The sequence below is a fragment of the Apus apus genome, chromosome 8, assembly GCF_020740795.1.
Source record: "Apus apus isolate bApuApu2 chromosome 8, bApuApu2.pri.cur, whole genome shotgun sequence".
Taxonomy (NCBI): Eukaryota; Metazoa; Chordata; class Aves; order Apodiformes; family Apodidae; genus Apus; species Apus apus.
This window is the reverse complement of record NC_067289.1, coordinates 3,892,645-3,905,950: the sequence shown is the minus strand read 5'-3', so window position 1 is coordinate 3,905,950 and position 13,306 is coordinate 3,892,645.

The following is a 13,306-nucleotide window of genomic DNA, read 5'->3' as shown; positions in this document are numbered from 1 at the left end:
CAGAAAATGTTCCAACTTGAAAAGAAACATCTGCCTATCTGTGCAAGCTTCGTGTCCAAAAGTGGTCCCATGTGGTGCATGCAAATCAGGAGCTGACCTTTCTGATGAGGCTTGTGAGTGTGCCTAGCCTCAGGCTAGCTTCTTAACAAGAAAAACAAAATGCACTCACAGCTCCCCCCTCCACCCCATTGTACACCTGTATCTTACTCAAAGTTTGAAAGAGTTATTTCAGTGCTCTGTTGTCTTTACCTTAGTTTGAAAGGGTTGTGCACACAAGGGGTGCTTTTCAGTACTCCAAGGCAGGAAAGAAGTGTGAAGTGTGTAGTAGAGGCTGCCTGACTGCAGGAGCAGGCAGCACCGAACAGTAAAGCCCCAATTTTACCTATGGCCTTGGCCTCGTGCTGTCATCACAATGTACCTGTTAGGAGTGTCATGTTCACAACAATTTCCACTTGCCCTTTAGCAGCAAGAAAGAAGTGTCAACATTTAGCCTCATGTTAGTATCAATCCCAAGATACATGAGTAAGATATGACACATCCCTTGCAGATTTCATTCTTGATTGTTTTTGCTGTGGTGGCATAAGCAGAACTCTGTTATACACATGCCCAACTGTAAGTGTGCAAGTAAGAACTGTTAATGGGGATAGATAAAAACATGTCTGAAATACTGTCCTGAATTAGGATGTTAAAAAAAACACACACCCTACTTAGGATGCAAAAGGTATTTTAGGAAACAGTGATGTAGGTAGCTGTGTGCCTGTTCATTCTAAGGGCTGATAAAGTGAATTATTCTAGTACTGTTTTACTGATACAGTCAGTTCTGATGAAAAAACTTGCATTAAAGCACTTAAGCAAATTGTACCAAGGTACATTTGCAAAATAGTAAGTGCAGAGTTAAACAAAAAATAGATACTTGTCAGAGTGCATTTGGGATTTTTTTTAACAGGCAGAAATACGTTTTTAAATGCTAGGTGCACACTATGTGCAACTATTGCAATGATACCTGCCTCATCCTTAAAAGCAGCAAGAGAGCAAGGGGAAAAACTAAGTGAAGTCACAGCACACAAATTAATTTTGTGCATTTTTTCCAGAAAAAATCAAATTTTAAGAAAGCAATTAAGCTTATTATCCACTGATTAGTCTTGGAGGACAGACAGACAAAAAATGAAGTGTAACCTGTTTTGGCATTTGTGCTGGCACAAAATCCCAATTAATTAGATACAGTGTTACAGCTATGATTCAGTAGTGTTCCCTTAAAGGAAACTGTGGAAATGGATTTTATTAAAATAGTTGAAATTGAATAGTTGAAACAAATTTCTTTTTTGCATTGGGATACCTAAGTTGAGACCCATGAACTTTAGAGTTTAATAAAGAGATTTATTAGAAGAGTGCTCCATTTTTGGGGAGACTTGGAACAGAAATATACCACATTTTTGCACTGCTCACTATGTCAGTCTAGCTGACTGACTGTCCTGAACAGGGCAAGACAGCAGATGAGATGAGTATTGCAAATTGAATGAGATGTTATTGTTGCAAGTAACACCAGGGTCTTAACAATTGAACTAAAAAGGCATAAATTGGATTAGATGAGAGTTGGGATATTGGGGTAGCAAAACAGGATGTTAAGCTAATAAAACAAGAAGATATCCTAACAACAAAATACACAACTAACAGTCAGTTAGTTGGCAAAATTAACCCTCTCAGTGCCAGCAACTTCCTTATTAGCAGGCCTTGTACTGGATCTAGAACAATGATTAAAGTAATACCCAGGCAAGGTGATAATATAACAATTGCAATTTTCTAAAAGGATGCTAAGGTCTTGAAGTTTTGGAACTTAAAACTGAAAAGCTTTCTTAATATTTAAAGCTAGCTAATGAAGATATATCTAGGGATTTGCTCTCTCTTACCCTTCACTTGGACAGGGCCAGGTGTCCCTTGTCTCTCAGCCTCTGAGGAGCAACCGCTGGAGCAGGCGTCCCTGCTGGAGGGGCAAGGCCCAGCCCCTGTCCCGGGGAAAGTGTACAGGAGTCTCCCTGATCAAAGATGGGACCAGGCTTTTGCAGGATAAAGTGCTTGCCTACTGTCCTTTAAAGTTGTCCTTTAAACTCTTGTTTATCTGTTTGATCTTGTTTTGTCTTCATTTTGGGCCCAGCTGGGACTAGGCTGGGCTCCGTGCTCTTCAACGCTGGAGAGCAGCTGGTGTTACAGACATCAGCTTGGCCTTCTGTTTGTCCTTTCAAGGTGGTTACCAGTTCAGAGCTTGCCAGGCCCTTTCCTTGCCCCTGGGAATCTTTCCACTCCAGGCCAGGGGCTTTAAAACTGAGAGACAGGAAGCAGTTGAATCACAAAGGGAAACTGAGGCAGCCACGCTGAGGTGGAGCTTCCTGCTACACTCCCTTCAGATACTGGATGGTCTCCCTGGGGCCTTGTCTTCTCCAGGCTGACAACCCCAACTTTCTCAGCCTGTCTCCATGGCAGAGCTGCTTCAGCCCTCTGATCCTCTTAGTGGCCTTCTCTGGACTCCCTCCAGCGTCTCCCTGTCCTTTCTGTGCTGGGGGCTCCAGAGCTGGACACACTACTCCAAGCGATGTCTCACAGGAGGATATAAGCAGACCTCAGCAGATCAAGAAATGTATTGGCTTTTAAATTTCTTCGAAGTCCATAGACACGAGTGATCTGGAAAAAAAAATTCAACTTCTTTTGACATTTTTCTTATTTTTACTCCTAAATATAGTTTTAGAAAAGATCTCTTCCTGCAGTGGCCTACACCAGAATCTAACAAAGAGTAGCTTCGTATTTTGCTGTGACTTTGTGGAGCACTGGCAGGGCCAAAGGAGGCTTACTTTGGCTGGGTAGCTTCCAGCTGTTCTGATACATTACTTTCCTAATACTTCTTTTCCATGCACGCAACTAAAAAGCCTTTAAAGGCCTCCAGAAACCACCACTTGAACAAATAGGTCTCAGAGCCAGGGAGTGAGTATTCTGAAGGCAGCAGCAGTTCAATCGGCTCAAGCACAGGCACAGAATGAAGTTTGGCTGCTGTCCCTTTCACAGCTGCACAACCTTTCCTGCTCAGCCCTTCAGCATGGAGCCTGGGAATGGAGAAAAAAATTATATTTAGTGCAGAACACAATGGGAACATTGTTACAGCTCCCATTAGGCAATAGCATGTCAGAATATGCTATATGCATAGTTTGAGCAGACATTAATGCTGGCCAGTTTGTTAGCATGTATTTCCCTTTTAGGCTGATTTTAGGCTAATACTTAGCAAAAATACAGATTTTGGAGTTACGTGGCAGATCTCTGTCACTTTCAAATGGTAAATTACTCAATGAGAGTTCAAATTAATAATATTTATTTATACCCAAGGTATTCATTTCAGTATAGAAATGATTGAAGGCTGAAGTTATTAATAAAATAGCAACTTTCCACGTCCTTTATTCAGCAGGAGGAACTGAAGTTTAAGCATCTTAGCTATGCTTTAAGGAATTCTAAGATAATTTATCAAACATTAAATACCAAACAGGTGCATAATTCAATGTGTTTGCAGTACATGGAGGAAGCTGTGTGTGGGGCAGGTATAAAAGTGATAATTTCCAGAGGACTTAGAGCTACAGCAGAAACCTGTCGTCTTGAGCTGAGGATCTCTGCCACATAGCCTGATGGGATGTATACAGTTGAATTACTGCCAGGTCACCCAGTTGGTAACCATCTAATTCAGAAAATATTTTAATTTTAAAGAGGCAATTATTGTAACCTGCTAGTCTACTTGTTTTTCAAGCAGATAGGGTTCTAAATAAACTGTGCAACTCTGCTGTCTTCCTTTAGAATGAAGGAAGCCTTTCACCTTCTCAAGGTTGTGCTCTAGCTCTAGAGGGAAGAGGGTGTAAGTATTGCAGCATGATTTATGACAATCTAGGAGACCAAAGTCATCTATAAAGATAAGAAAATCAGTTCTACAATTAATTCTATAGACTAAGACAAACAAAAAATCTAAGGACAACAAAACAAATTTGCTTTTGTAGCAAGGGCAAATGTCTCATTTAGACAAAAAAAAAATGTACTACAGATATTCAGACAGATCAGTTCTTACAAGAATGATTAATAATGGTATTTTCTTTCTTACTGGGTTACTGTAAATACTGCCAGCTGGAATTTGAAACTTGAAATAACATGAATAAAGTTCATTCACTCGATGAGGATCCAGAAAAAGTTGCAAAAACAGAGCCCCAGAGCCAAATAAACTACAGCTTTTCTGCAATACAATTGGTAATTGGTAAATTCCACTGGTCACTAGTGAGAATATATCCTGTTTTTTAGTAGCCAGATTTTTAATGATGTTAAGTATTTTCGTCTAGGAATCCTCCCAGACTGCCAGAGTCCATTTCTATAGCAGTAATAATAAGGAACATTTCAGGAGAAAGTCTGAATCCATTTGTTTAATCTATAGCAATAACCAGATATTCTAAACTGATCACACTGTTGTTGAATTGGCCCTCAACAGCCCTGTCATCTCCAGAAATGAAGACTTCTGGTTTTTACACTATTACAGAAATTCTTATAACTTAAAAAGATACTCAGGAGTTCACACCATAATGAAAGACTGTGCTAGACAGCTGTGCTCTTGCTGCTGAAGAATTTCCTGCTGCTCCTGTAAAACTACTGTTGCCCATTCCTGAATAAGAATTTTAAATACGCTATTCTATGAACACTTATTGATATGAGTAAATTCATAATTCATGTTTTTAGAAAACTGCTCGATTTCAAAATACCAAGATAATATTCCACAAATGACTGTCCAAAAGCCCTTAATGCAGGTCCAGGACCTGCTGTTTCCACCTGTTTCCTTCTAGTGTGCTTCTTAAACTGTGGGTACAAACTGGTTCAATTCAAGCTGAATGGGAAGAGTGTAGCAGGAAGCTCCACCTCAGCGTGGCTGCCTCACTTTCCCTTTGTGATTCAACTGCTTCCTGTCTCTCAGTTTTAAAGCCCCTGGCCTGGAGTGGAAAGATTCCCAGGGGCAAGGAAAGGGCCTGGCAAGCTCTGAACTGGTAACCACCTTGAAAGGACAAACAGAAGGCCAAGCTGATGTCTGTAACACCAGCTGCTCTCCAGCGTTGAAGAGCACGGAGCCCAGCCTAGTCCCAGCTGGGCCCAAAATGAAGACAAAACAAGATCAAACAGATAAACAAGAGTTTAAAGGACAACTTTAAAGGACAGTAGGCAAGCACTTTATTCTGCAAAAGCCTGGTCCCATCTTTGATCAGGGAGACTCCTGTACTCTTTCCCCGGGACAGGGGCTGGGCCTTGCCCCTCCAGCAGGGACGCCTGCTCCAGCGGTTGCTCCTCAGAGGCTGAGAGACAAGGGACACCTGGCCCTGTCCAAGTGAAGGGTAAGAGAGAGCAAATCCCTAGATATATCTTCATTAGCTAGCTTTAAATATTAAGAAAGCTTTTCAGTTTTAAGTTCCAAAACTTCAAGACCTTAGCATCCTTTTAGAAAATTGCAATTGTTATATTATCACCTTGCCTGGGTATTACTTTAATCATTGTTCTAGATCCAGTACAAGGCCTGCTAATAAGGAAGTTGCTGGCACTGAGAGGGTTAATTTTGCCAACTAACTGACTGTTAGTTGTGTATTTTGTTGTTAGGATATCTTCTTGTTTTATTAGCTTAACATCCTGTTTTTCTACCCCAATATCCCAACTCTCATCTAATCCAATTTATGCCTTTTTAGTTCAATCGTTAAGACCCTTGTGCTATTTCTGATAAATCTTGCTTTGTGCAGATACATCTCTACTGTCTGGCCCCAGCTGGGACAGGGAGCCTACAGGAAAGCTGGAGAGGTACATTCTACAAGGGCATGTAGGGACAGGACAATGGGTAATGGCTTAAAACTGGATGAGGGGAGATTGAGGTTAGTGGGAAATTCTCCACTTTGTGGGTGGTGAGACCCTGGCCCAGGTTGCCCAGGGAACCTGTGGAAGCCCCATCCCTGGAAGTGTTCAAGGGCAGATTGGATGGGGCTTGGGGCAACCTTGTCTAGTGGGAGGTGTCCCTGTTCATGCAAGGGGTTTGGAACTAGATGATCTTTAATGTCCGTTCTAACCCAAAGTATTCCATAATTCTATGATTAGGCTCTATCTGCTGCTACCACCCTTTCTGGAGGAGCAGGAATACCTTGCAGAGTACCATCAATCATCATCTTTCCTTAGGAACTGTTGAATCCTAGCTCTGCAAAAATAAATTTGAAATCTGAATTTAAATCTTGTGATATCTAAGGCTCTGACCCAGACAACAGAGAAGCGTGTATTTTGTAACTAAATGTTACTTCAGAGTAGCAAGCAGCGCTTCCCAAATTTATCACAACCCTGTTGATTTGTGTTATTTTCAAAGACAGGTTGACAAGAAACAAGAAAACAGCACTAACTTTTCTGAAGTCAGTGTTGTAACACTTCAAAAATAGGTAACTCACAGCTACTGCATGTTGTGACTTCTGTCAACTTAATTATGAATACGTTCCCAAAAAGGGTCCTTGTTCCTTGTTGGCATCTGTGAATTCTGCAGGTACTCAAAAACAGCCTGAACTACAATGACCAGATTTTGCAAACTGTTTTATTCAGTTATCAGTATTTTGGGGAGCTGCCAGAGGGCTTCACAGAGAAGAATAGTCCAGAAAATGACCTGGTCAAGTAACATCAATTCTCACAACTATCTTGCTGTGTTCTGTAAAATCCAGCCCTGCTGGAAAACTTTTCTCTGAAGAAAATGCTGAACTGTCATAAAGATTCTTGCTATGTTTCAAATAATGAAAAAGCAGCTTACTTCTTGTGTAAATCTGGGCTGGCATGAGGCAGAGGGAATTAACTTTTCTGTGCTGTCTGATTACTGTTGGCTCAAAAGCATGTAGCACATCTCTTTAAAAAAGACTGCAGGCAGATAGCTCAGCTTGCATGAGTTTCTTATTCAGATCACATTTATGAATATTAGCCTGTTAAAACAGACTGAAGTTCAGGCATGATATGAAGTTCTGTGAAGAACTGAGAAGATGGATATCGTAAAAGGAGGGAAGGAAAAACCTGGTATTGTACAGTTTGTAGAAAGGGAACTGGGGCAGAAACCTAGTGATAAACCTAGACCATGATGGAGATAAAATCTGAATGATGCAACAGATATCCTTATGTATGGTCATCTTTTCTGGGTCTCAGTTTAAATACTTTATTCCTGGCCTTTACATCTTTCCTGTTAGAAACCATTTGGATAACATCAGTGCAAGATAAGTGTGGGTTTCCTAGAATTGAAAAAAAAGTAGGCTAAATGTGTCTGTGGTGGCAGTTTTTAGTCAGCAGACTCTGTAAAGCCTGTGCTGATTTGATACACGTGATTCCAAGTGCAGGCTGATTTGGCCCACGTAAACAAAGCTGTGCATGCTGTCTGCAATCAAGTGAGCACATGTGCACAGCTGTGTTTATCTGACACCTTGCAAATCAGGATTTTCTTTCTAAATAGCATGCTGAAAAGAGCAAGGTCATGGAAATCTTTCTATTAACACTTAGAAAGAGAAATATGTATTTTTAGAATGTCACCTTAAGAGCTTGGAAATTAGGATTCTAATTTCTCACAAAGCATTCTCCTTTTAATGTTTTGAACTTCCCTTTAAATGTACTCAACTACAGGACTACAAAGAATATAGCTAGAAAAAGCTTTACTTAGATAATTAATTGACTTTTACTAAAAACCTGCCCAACACTCACCTTTGACTTTCAAAGCAAAATGTTACCAGCAAATGTATGGGCTACTGTGCCTATTGAAGCTGAAAACCTTGAACATTGGATTTCACTAATGGCAATAGGGGGTAGGTAAGAGTGTCTTGAGGATTCTGTTGTGAAGTCAATTCTTAATTGAATTTGCTGAGTCTTTTGAAATCAAAGATAGACTACGGGCTTTCAGAAGTTGGTTTAAAAAAATTAGCAGACTGCTTATCAGCAATACACTGGATGACAGGTATAAGGACTGCTGACAGCCTGAAAGATACTTTAGGAAGCTTATTCAATATATTACTCATAGAAGGGTGGAGCACCATCTTGTCATATCTGAGAGTCACATTTTACACACAGCTTGGGCTGCCTTATCAAGCTGGTGACAGCCAAAAGACAGGACAATGGAGGAGCAATTTCCATAAAGCAGTAAAGTGCTTCATCTGCTGCAATATCCATCTCTCTAGATAAGTATTTCACTTTAATAGGTTTTTAAGCATGACAAAAATCAGGATGAACTGACATTTGGAAAACAAAGTAAACAAGTATTTTCTGTCCCTATAAAACCTTAGTACATTACTGTTTCAAATCAGCCCAAGTTTATAGTAATAAAATAATCTGATTTGGATAATATTATCTATTACTACTGTCAGTGCCTTGCAGGACAGCTCTTTTCTATGGAAGGAAGATTATGCTGCCTATGTAATACTAAGTTACTACATTAGCATTGCTACTGAAATAAGGGTTTACAGCATGAGAAATTTATGGCAAGCATAGATCTTCACCTTTGTTCAGCATAACTTCTGAGAATGCAGGACATAGTCTGGTTAAGTAATGGAAAAACTGGGGAGGAGCTGCAGGCTTTGGGGTTTTTTTAATCCCTGGTTGTCCTGTTAGGTATCCTGCTTTGTGGGATACCTGAGTGCAAAGTTGCATCCATAACTGTTACACATAGAGCTCACTCATAAATAATTAGGAAGCTTTGGAAAGGTTGTGTTGGATGCATAATATGCAAAATGGTACTGTTAAATGCTTTTGAGAAGTATTATGGGATTGTGCTAACTGAAGGAGTTATTTGTAAAGCAGATAGGAAAAGCCTAAATATTTATTATGAATTCATGGTTTTGGAGAACTTGGCTGGGGAGGCCACCCAGACAGAATGAGAACCAGGAGGGCTGGCAAGGGACACTTGTGATGAGATCAAAAACAAGACACTGAATAATCATAACTGCCTTATATGGAACCTACAAGAAACAAATATGGACTCTTTAAATAAAAACAAATTGTCTGTACTGCTCTTAATAAATTCTTCCTCCTCCCTTACATATATTGGCTATGTGATATATTCATATCTGTGTCATAAAAAGTTCAATTTCAGCTCTTTTAGATGCTCACATAACTGGCCAGAGAAGGCCCTTTAGATTGAATTGGATGAAAACCATATGGAATGGCTGGTTGCCACTTCACTGCATAGCACAACTCCCAAAAGATAGAAAGATTATCCAAGCTCATCTACTTAAGTGGGTTACCAAGCAGAAAAAAAAGAAGGTAGTGTTACTGAGCAAACATAGTCCCTGCATAAATACTCCATTCTTAAAATGGGACACCATTTGCCTGGAGGTATAGAAAATGATGCATTATACAGATTCCAACGTAGTAAACAAATACTTGCATCCATCTCTCCTGGGTTGCTAATTGTGAAGGCCTCTTTTTTTTTTTTTTTTTTTTTTTTTTTTTTTTTTTTTTTTATCAAGTAGTGAAGGACTATCCCAGGTAATTGCAACAAAGTAACTACATTTGCAGTCTTCCTGTGCTTGAGAAAAGGGAAGAATGTGAACATTTGTTTCCTATTTGAACCTACTGTTCTGCTACAGATGAATTTTGCAGTCTCTTCCTTTCTCTGAAATATCTTCTCACTGAATTAGAATTAAAGAAAGCAGACTCAAAAAAAAAGATCTTTTGTTTTAGTCACAATTTTAAGTCATCAACACAAGCCTAGCTGGGCAACAGCAGATTTTGTACATTTCCGACATACTAGAGGTCACATCATTCAAGAGAGCTGTGTTCTCTTGAAGTTAGAAGTTTTGAAGTTAGAAGATTAGAAGATTTGAAGTTAGAAGTCTAGAAGTTAGAGATTTGTACTCCTGCTTCTTCTCCCAGCCAGTAGGACCTAATGTAATTTCAAAGGGTGATGTACTGAGCCAAGTCTGTCTAGGAAAATGGCCTTGGGAGTTACAGCTGCTCTTTGGTGATGGGTTGGTTTGGCATGGTTTTGGTAGCAGGGGAGAGGCCCCAGAGGTGGCTTCTGTGAGAAGCTGCTGGAACTTGCCCCCCGCTCCAAAAATCTGGTCCTACTTCTGGCCAAGGCCAAGCTCATCAGAGACAATGGACGCACCTCAGAGATTAACTTTTTAAAGAAGGGGAAACAAACTGCTGTAAGACCTCAGGACAGAGGAGAGTAGGAGGTGAGTGCATCTCCTGAGCAGAGATACCGAGGTTGGTGAGGAAGGAGAGGGAAGAGGTAGAGAAATCAGGAATAAAGTAACTTAGGCACAGGAAGAAGGAAGAGGTGGGGTGAGGTATTTAAGCTCTGTTTTTTTGTTTTCTCTTTATCCTGTTTGCATCTGACTAGTGATATGTTAAATTGAATTTTTCCCCACGTTGAGTCTGTTTTGCCCATGACCATAACTGGTGAGTGAACCCCCCCTGTCCTTGTCTCAACCCACGAGCTTCTAGTTGGATTTTCTCCTCCCCATCCCACAGTGTGGGGAGGCGGGAGCGAACAGCCACTGGGTCCTTTGCTGTCAGTTAGGCCCAAACAGTGACAGGTGGGAACACTGTAACCAAAGCATTAAATTTAAAGGATGTAACCCCACAAAGAACAGTCTATCTTGCAAGGCCTCATAGTTTAAAAGAAGGTTTAAGCAAGCTCCAAGCAATTGTGTTCAGTATAAGGGCCTTAAGAGTAACTTGGGATAAGTTGGAAAACCTGAGAACAACCTGAGGAATATCCTGAATTAAACTTGTGTTAGGTTTTGCACATGAAATGCCTGTACAGGCTTTTTAGGGCACTTCTTCAGATCATGTTTGCTTTTGTGTCTGTAATGCTATAGGTGATGTAAGTTGGATCCTGAGATGGTGCAGCTCACCCTATTTGGATAGGATGGCCTTAGATTAAGCAAAATGGTAATCTAAATTCATCAGTGCTAGGCTTAAAGGGGAAAAAATAATCTCAAGATTAGAAATAATAATGTGAAGCTCCTTGTGAAGGAGCTTTTTTAGATTACTTTTTTAAAGTTTGCTTCTGTTTTTTTCAGGTTGAGCACTGTGTAGTACCTCTTGCTGGGGAGCTGTGAAACTTCCCACATTTTTATAATAAAGTGTCTAACCCTGCAGGTTGCAAACTACTGGCAATTAAATTGGATTTTTAAATATCTGTCCCACATGCATATTTTCAGCTTGCTTAAATATGCAAAGTTTGTTGCATTTAAAGCAGCAATATTCTGAGTAGTTGCTGCATAGTATCAGACTGGATTCCAGCAAGCGAAGTTGGCCCTGAAATATCTGAGTGATGCCAAATGGAAACGTGAATTTCCTGATTTTTGAAGGATGTACCGAACTGTTTGTGCAAAGCAAAGTCATATTCTTTGATACAGAATGAAACTGTCTGAAAGGGAGAAGGAGCACAGTGTGGGGCCTCTAGCTATAATCTTGGGAAAGCTCTTGGGCCCTTTGTATCTCTTATTTCCATGTCCTTGGCCAAAGTTCCTTTATTCTTATCCAGCTTCTTGGCTCCTCCTCTCTCCTGCCCTTTTTGCAGTCATTGTGGTGGAGGCCAAACACACAAGAGACCCCTGCAAGGGAGCAGCAGCTCACCCTTGCACTCCAGATGACCTATAAACTTCCACCTCCCCCCTTGCAGCAAGTTTTCAGACACCCAGAGAACACCCTGTCAGGTGTCTGCTGCCATGGCTGTGTGGCTTAATTCCCCCCCAAGAAGGACCCCTACCAAGAATGGACAGCCTTTTTACCCTTTTCACTGCTGACCTTAGGAGAGGGGCATGCATATACTGATGGATTTCTGATGTATCCACCTTGACTGATGCCTGGAGAAGACTTTAATAATCTCAAAAAAAAAAAACCCAACCCAAACCAAAATAAAATAATTATACAGGAGGCCTTTCAGACAGCAAGGTCAGTGCTAAAAACATATGTTTGGAGTTATGAGAATGGGAAGATTCCCTTTGGTTCAGAGCCCCTGCTCTAAGACAAAGAAGCTCTGTGGCCTTCTTGGAGAAGAAAAGTTAAGTATTTAATACTAGAGAAAGACAGTAACAGCTTGGTCTTGAAACAGCTCAACCTCAATAATTAAGGTCAAGCAAATTAGCAAAAAAATTATGGAGAGTGGAAAATTAGCTAGAAAACTTAAACCATCCTGTTTAAAGTCTGGGTACATTTCATAAGGAAGGTAATAGCTCTGCAGTGCAAAGGTTTGAGCAAATTATTTCAAGATGTATGTTATGTATTTGAGAAATTCCTACTGTGCCACCTGGAAACTTAAAATGCTGTTGTTGGTATCTTCTCTACTTTGCAGCTGTGCAAGAGACCTGTTGGTGGAGAGTCAGCACTCTAATTGCAGTTAGGTAAGGTCTTCATGATTGATCTACAAGGTTTGTTCCTGCTTTTGGGGATTAATACACAAAAGCAGGAAGGAAAGTGTTTTTTACAACAGATTGGGCAGAAGGTTAATAAAAACCTGATTGTAGAGGCAGAGAGCAGCTTAGACTGTTCTAGAGTGAGTGTTGGTTATAGGAGCATGGGAAAATGTTCTGTATAGGCTATCCTGTTGCTGAAAAATTATATTCCCTTAAATTACCTAAGTCAAACTGGGTGAATGCTGTTAAGGATTGAATAACTATACTGCCCCTGCTTTGAATGTGAATTTGTGCAGTTTCCATAACACTTTAATGAAGCTTGTTCCTCCTTGCCTGACCTTGTGTTGTCAAGTGTATGAGAAATGCAACTGAACTTTGAAGGTTCATAGTTAACAGACAAAAAGGATTAATTTAGTCCACAAAGACCACTCTAACATACACTGTAAAAGCATAACACAGTAAATATCACAACTTTGCCTTATTCACTGTTAAAAATGAACAATATTCAAAGCTTTAATGTTTTGGATAGCCTATTCTGTTCTCTTGTAGCTGATGAACAGTACTGAATTTTAGTAAATCAACAATTTTTGGCAAATATGGTCAAGTACAAGTATCTTCCAACCTTAATGATTCTATGATTATATAAGAAAAAAAAATATTTTAAAAATACCATTTTCCATTTATATCTACTCTGCAGCTGTGGCTGTATTTGGTACTAATTCAGTGCATCCTGCATATGGTGAATGATTTTTTTGATCCACTTTATTTCTGATTTAGCACCAATCTGTCATTTCTGTATCACCCCCCATTCTGATGCTTCTTAACACCTGAATTACAGATAATATTTTATGGTAAAGTAATTAAGCTGTAAAATTAGAACCTCTTGAATTTCT